Below are 7,104 nucleotides of genomic sequence, written 5' to 3' on the forward strand. Positions count from 1 at the left end.
GAGCGTCCTGAATTATCACTACGGGGTAGGGAGCAGGGCGTGTCCAAGGATAATCACTACGGGGTAGGGAGCAGGACGCGTCCTGAGTTATCACTACGGGGTAGAGAGCAGGGCGTGTCCTGAGTTATCACTACAGGGTAGGGAGCAGGGCGTGTCTGAGGGTTATCACTACGGGTTAGGGAGCAGGGTGTGTCCTGAGTTATCACTACGGGGTAGGGAGCAGGGCGTGTTCGAGCGTTATCACCACAGCGAAGGGAGCAGGGCGCGTCCTGTGTTATCACTACGGTGTAGGGAGCAGGGCGTGTCCTGAATTATCACCACGTGGTAAGGAGCAGGGCGTGTTGAGGGTTATCACTACGGGGTTGGGAGCAGGGCGTGTCCTGAGTTATCACTACGGGGTAGGGAGCAGGGCTTGTTCGAGGGTTATCACTACGGGGTAGGGAGCAGGGCGCGTCCTGAATTATCACTACGGGGTAGGGAGCAGGGCGTGTCCGAGAATAATCACTACGGGGTAGGGAGCAGGACGCGTCCTGAGTTATCACTACGGGGTAGGGAGCAGGGCGTGTCCGAGGGTTATCACTACGTGGTAGTGAGCAGGGCGTGTCCTGAGTTATCACTACGGGGTAGGGAGCAGGGTGCAGCCTGAGTTATCAGTACGGGGTAGGGAGCAGGGCGTGTCCTGAATTATCACTGCGGGGTAGGGAACAGGGCGTGTTCGATGGTTATCACTACGGGGTACGGAGCAGTGCGTGTCCTGAGTTATCACTACAGGGTAAGGAGCAGGGCGTGTCTGAGGGTTATCACTACGGGGTAGGGAGCAGGGCGTGTCCGAGGGTTATCAGTACGGTGTAGGGAGCAGGGCACGTCCTGAGTTATCACTTTAGGGTAGGGAGCAGGGCGTGTCCGAGGGTTATCACTACGTGGTAGTGAGCAGGGCGTGTCCTGAGTTATCACTACGGGGTAAGGAGCAGTTCTTGTTCGAGGGTTATCACTACGGGGTTGGGAGCAGGGCGCGTCCTGAGTTATCACTACGGGGTAGGGAGCAGTACGTGTGCTGAGTTATCACTATGGGGTGAGGAGCAGGGCGTGTCTGAGGGTTATCACTACGGGGTAGGGAACAGGGCGTGTCCTGAGTTATCACTACGGGGTTGGGAGCAGGGCGCGTCCTGAGTTATCACTGCGGGGTAGGGAGCAGTACGTGTGCTGAGTTATCACTATGGGGTGAGGAGCAGGGCGTGTCTGAGGGTTATCACTACAGGGTAGGGAACAGGGCGTGTCCTGAGTTATCACTACGGGGTAGGGAGCAGGGCGTGTCCTGAGGTATCACTACGGGGTAGGGAGCAGGGCGTGTCCGAGGGTTATCAGTACGGGGTAGGGAGCAGGGCATGTCCTGAGTTATCACTTTCGGGTAGGGAGCAGGGCGTGTCCAAGGGTTATCACTACGGTGTAGTGAGCAGGGCGAGTCATGAGTTATCACTACGGGGTAGGGAGTAGGGCTTGTTCGAGGGTTATCACTACGGGGTAGGGAGCAGGGCGTGTCCTGTTATCACTGCAGGGTAGGGAGCAGGGCGCGTCCTGAGTTATCACTACGGGGTAGGGAGCAGGGCGTGTCCTGAGTTTACACTATGGGTAGGGCGCAGGGCGAGTCCTGAGTTATCACTACGGGGTAGGTAGCAGGGCGTGTCCTGAGTTATCACTACAGGGTAGGGAGCAGGGCGTGTCCGAGGGTTATCACTACGGGGTAGGGAGCAGGGCGCATCCTGAGTTATCACTACGGGGTAGGGAGCAGGGCGCATCCTGAGTTATCACTGCGGGGTAGGGAGCAGGGCGCGTCCGAGGGTTATCATTATGGGGTAGGGAGCAGGGCGTATCCTGAGTTATCACTACGGGGTAGGGAGCAGGGCGTGTCCGAGGGTTATCATTATGGGGTAGGGAGCAGGGCATATCCTGAGTTATCACTACGGGGTAGGGAGCAGGGCGCGTACTGAGTTATCACTACGGGGTAGGGAGCAGGGCTCGTCCTGAGTTATCACTACGGGGTAGGGAGCAGGGTGTGTGCTGAATTATCACTACGGGGTAGGGAGCAGGTCGTGTTCGAGGGTTATCACTGCAGGACGGGTGGGCGTTTCCGAGAGTTCCCACTGTAGGGTAGGGATCTAAGACGTATCCTTGTGCAACACCAGTCTTTCGAAAGATCTTAGCCGAGGTGTTAATTCCCATCCTTACTGACTGCATCTATTGATCAGAAAGTATAACATTCTATTGCAGAGGGAAGTGTTGACCCCCAGTCTTGGAGTTCAGTGATGAACTTGCTTGTAATTATAGTATTGAAGATGGAACTATAGTCAATAATCAATAGACTAGTATAGGTGTCTTTATTTTAGATTTGCAAGGATGTTGCCTGGATTGGGGAGCGTGGCTTATGAGAATCGGTTGAGTGAACTTGGCCTTTTTGTCTTTGGAGCGACGAAGGATGAGAGGTGACCTGATAGAGGTGTATAAGATGATGAGAGGCATTGATCGTGTGGATAGTCAGAGGCTTTTTCCCAGGGTTTGAAATGGCTAACATGAGAGGGCACAGTTCTAAGGTGCTTGGAAGTAGGTACAGAGTAGATATCGGGTAATTTTTTACCGAGAGAGTGGTGAGTGCGTGGAATGGGCTGCTGGCGATGGTGGTGGAGGCAGATACGATGGAGTCTTTTAAGAGACTCCATGGAGCTCATAAAAATAGAGGACTATGGGTAACCCTAGATAATTTCTCAGCTAAGGACATGTTCGACACAGCATTGTGGGTCGAAGGGCCTGTATTGTGCTGTAGGTTTTTCTAAGTTTCTATTGTCCATCTGCTCCAGAGATGTGTGTAGGGGCATGGAGGTGGCATCCACCATAGACCTGTTTTGTCAATGAGCGAACTGCAGTGGATCAGGATTGTTTGCTAGCCTGGAGTTGACATGTGCCATGACCATCTCCCCACGCACTTCAAGATGGTGGATGTCCATGCCAATGGGCAGTACTCATTTACATTGTACTGTGATGATAGTGATCTTCTTAAGCAGGTGGGAACCTCAGATGTAAGCGGGGAGATATTAACGTCTGCAAGTAACCCTGCCAGCTACTGAGTAAACAACCAGGGACATTACCTGGGCCAGATGTTTTCCACAGGTTTATCTTCTGGAGGGCTGATCTTACATTTGCATTGCTGACTGACAATAGATTTAGGTGCATTGTAGGTTGTCTGGATTTCACTTTTGTATGAGTCTTCAATTTTCATTAGGATCAAAGAGCTTTTACAACGTGGACATTGTTCCAGATGGATACAGGGGAGCTTCCCTCTCCTTGTCCAACCTGCCAACCCTAATTCTGCAGGCCTACAGAACTCACAAGTACAGTGTGGTGAGGTTATCTGTACAAACCTCCCTCATGGGGAGTTCCGGACTTTTGCTTCCATATTTTCCCTCTGGCCCTACAATTACATGAGATCCATAAGACCATAAGATCTTAAGACATCGGGAGCAGAATTACGCCATTCAGCCCATTGAGTCTTCTTCGCCGTTCCATCGTGGCTGATCCTGGATCCCACTCAAACCTATATACCTGCCTTCTCCCCATACTGTATCCCTTGATGCCCTGATCAGTCATGAAGCTATCAACTTCTGCCTTAAATGTACCCAAGGACGTGGTCTCCACCACAGTCTGTGGCAGAGCATTCCACAGATTCACTACTCTCTGGCTAAAAAAATTCCTCCTTACCTCTGTTCTGAAAGGTCACCCTCGATTTTGAGGTTATGCCTTTAGTTCTGGATATCCCCACCACAGGAAACATCCTCTCCACATCCACCCTATCTAGTCCTTTCAACATTCGGTAAGTTTCAATGAGATCTCCCTGCATTCTTCAAAGTTCCAGTGAATACAGGCTCAAAGCTGCCAAACACTCCTCATATGTTAACCCCTTCATTCCCTGAATCATCCTCATGAAACTCCTCTGGACTCTGGGAATAAAAGGGGCCTTTTCTGGTTGGCTGCCGGTGACTAGTGGCGTTCCTCAGGGGTCAGTATTGGGACTTCTACTTTTCAAATTGTTTGTCAATGATTTGGATAATGGAATTGATGGCTTTGTGGCAAAGTTTGCGAATGATATGAAGATAGGTGGAGGGGTTGGTAGTGCTGAGGACGCAATGTGATTGCAGCAGGACTTAGAGAAATTGGAAGAATGGGCAAAAAAGTGGCAGATGGAATACAGTGTTGGGAAATGTATGATAATGTATTTTGGTAAAAGGAACAATAGTGCGGACTATTATCTAAATGGGGAGAAGGTTCAAATATCAGAGGTGCAGAGGGACTTAGGAGTCCTTGTGCAAGACTCCCAGAAGGTTAATTTACAGGTTGAGTCTGTGGTAAAGAAGTCAAATGCAATGTTGGCATTTATTTCAAAGGGAATAGAATATAAAAGCAAGGAGATAATGCTGAGCCTTTATAAGACACTAGTCAGGCCGCACTTGGAGTATTGTCAACAGTTTTGGGCCCCAAATCTCAGAAAGGATTTAGAATTTATTTAAATCTTACATCCATTCCACAACTTGAGGGAGTAAAAGTCTTTGTGTTATGATTCTGTTGCAATGTACAGACATGTGAATTTATAAGTCTAATGGCTTGTAGAAAGAAGCTGTCACACAGCCTGGTGGTCCTGGCTTTAATGCTGTGGTAGCATTTGCCAGACGGAAGCAGCTGAAACAGTTTATGGTTGGGGTGACTGGTGTCCCTGATGATCTTCCAGGGCTTCTTTATACACCTGCTACTGTAAATGTCCTCAATGGAGGGAAGGTCACATCCACAGATGTGCTGGGCTGTCTGTATCACTCTCTGCAGTGCCCAGTGATGAAGGTTGCTACAGTTCCCGTACCAGGCGGTGATACAGCCAGTCAGGATGCTCTCAGTGGTGCCCCTGTGGAAGGTCTTGAGGATTTGGGGGCCCATGGCGAACTTGAAACTACTCACCCTCTCAACTGCAGACCCATTGATGTTGACCGGACCGAGTCTGTCTCCGTCCCTCCTGTAATCCACAATCACCTCTTGTTTTTTGGACACTGAGGAAGAGGTGTTTTTGTCATTGGAGAGAGTCTAGAGGAGGTTCACGAGGATGATTCCGGGAATGAAGAGGTTAACATATGACGAGCGTTTGGCAACTTTGGGCCTGTACTCACTGGAATTTAGAAGAATGCGGGGTATCTCATTGAAATGACTAGATAGGGTGGATGTGGAAAGGATGTTTCCTGTGGTGGGGGTATCCAGAATTAAAAGGCATAACCTCAAAATTGAGAAGCAACCTTTGATAACAGAGGTAAGGAGGAATTTTTTTTTGTAGCCAGAGAGTGGTGAATCTGTGGAATGCTCTGCCACAGACTGCAGAGGAGGCTGTCTGTGGGTATATTTAAGGTGGAAATTGATAGTTTCATGATTGGTCAGGGCATCAAAGGATATGGGGAGAAGGCAGGTACATGGGTTTGAGTGGGATCTGGGATCAGCCATGATGGAATGGCAGAGCAGATTCGATGGGCTGAATGGCCTAATTCTGCTCCTATGTCTTAAGGTCTTATGGTCTTAAAGCCCTGAGATTCATTTTCTTGCAGGCATACTCAATAAATCCTTAATAGAATAGTAACCGTAATTGAGTCAGTGAAAGACCGCACCAAGTGGGCATTCAGCAAACTGCAAATACAATCAGAAAGAAAGAATAATAATAATAATAAATAAATAAGCAATAAAGAGTGAGAACATGAGATGAAAAGTCCATAGTTTGTGGGAACATTTCAGTGATGAGGCAAGGGAGGTTGAGTGAAGTTATTCCCTTTGGTTCAGGAGCCTGATGGTTGAGTGGTAATAACTGTTTCTGAACCTGGTGGTGTGGGTCCTGAGACTCCTGTACCTTTTTCTCGATGGCAGAGAGCATGGCCTGGATGGTGGGGGTCCCTGATGGTGGAGCTGCTTTCCTGCAGATGTACTCAATGGTGATGGACCGGACTGTATCCACTATTTTTTTGTGGGATTTTCTGTTCACGGGCATTGGTGTTTCTGTACCAGGCTGTGACACAGCCAGTCAATATACTCTCCACTACACATCTAAAGAAGCTTGTCAAAGTTTTAGCTGTCATGCCAAATCTTCGCAAACTTTTAAGGAAGTAAAGGTACTGCCTCGTTTTCTTCATAATTGCACTTACAGGTCCTCCGACACTGAGGAATTTAAAATTCCTGACCCTCTCCACCTCTGATCCTCCGATGAGGACTGACTCATGAACCTCCTGTTTCCTCCTCCAGAAGTCAATATTCAGCTCCCTGGTCTTATTGACATTGAGAAGAGACTGTTGTTGTGGCTGCGCTCATCCGGATTTTCACTTCCCTCCTATATGCTGATTAGACACCACCTTTGATTTGGCCTACTACAGGGGTGTCCACAGAATTGAATAGGACTTTGGAGCAGTGTCAATTAGGAATAGATTTTAATCAGAATCAGAAATTGAATTAGTTTTCTCTCCAACTCAACACCGCCACCTTTGTCGCCAGACCAGACACACGCTCCGAAATGTTTCACCACGTATCAATGTGGCAATCTCTCTGCCCGGTTTGATGTGTTTCTCCACGAGGTGGCGCTGTCCTCCAGCCGATAGTCGGTCCGGGGCAAAGTTCCAACACAAGGCGGCTTTCCGACACACTCAATATTGCAAAGCAAGCTTCTGCAGGTTCTGCAAAGTTGATTATCTGTCCTAGAGACTAACTGAATATCAATTATTAATAACATTTATTTAATTGAACAGACACTTCATTTGGATCTCAGTTTCCTTTCCCAGGAGTCACTCTCAAGTTCAACTTCAAGTTCAGTTTATTGTCATTCAACCATTCATTTACGCAGCCAAATGAAACAACGTTCCCCCAGACCAAGATGCAGAACACAGTACATGTAACTCACACACAACCATACACATGTACAGTACACCACCAAATGAAACAACGTTGCCCTGGATCAAGGTGCAGAACACAGTAAATATAAGTAGAGCTCTACTGGGGCTTCATTCGTGATGAGGTCGGGTGGCGGCAAGAGTTCAGTGGTCT

The sequence above is a fragment of the Mobula birostris genome, chromosome 18 (genome assembly GCF_030028105.1).
Source record: "Mobula birostris isolate sMobBir1 chromosome 18, sMobBir1.hap1, whole genome shotgun sequence".
Lineage (NCBI taxonomy): Eukaryota > Metazoa > Chordata > Chondrichthyes > Myliobatiformes > Myliobatidae > Mobula > Mobula birostris.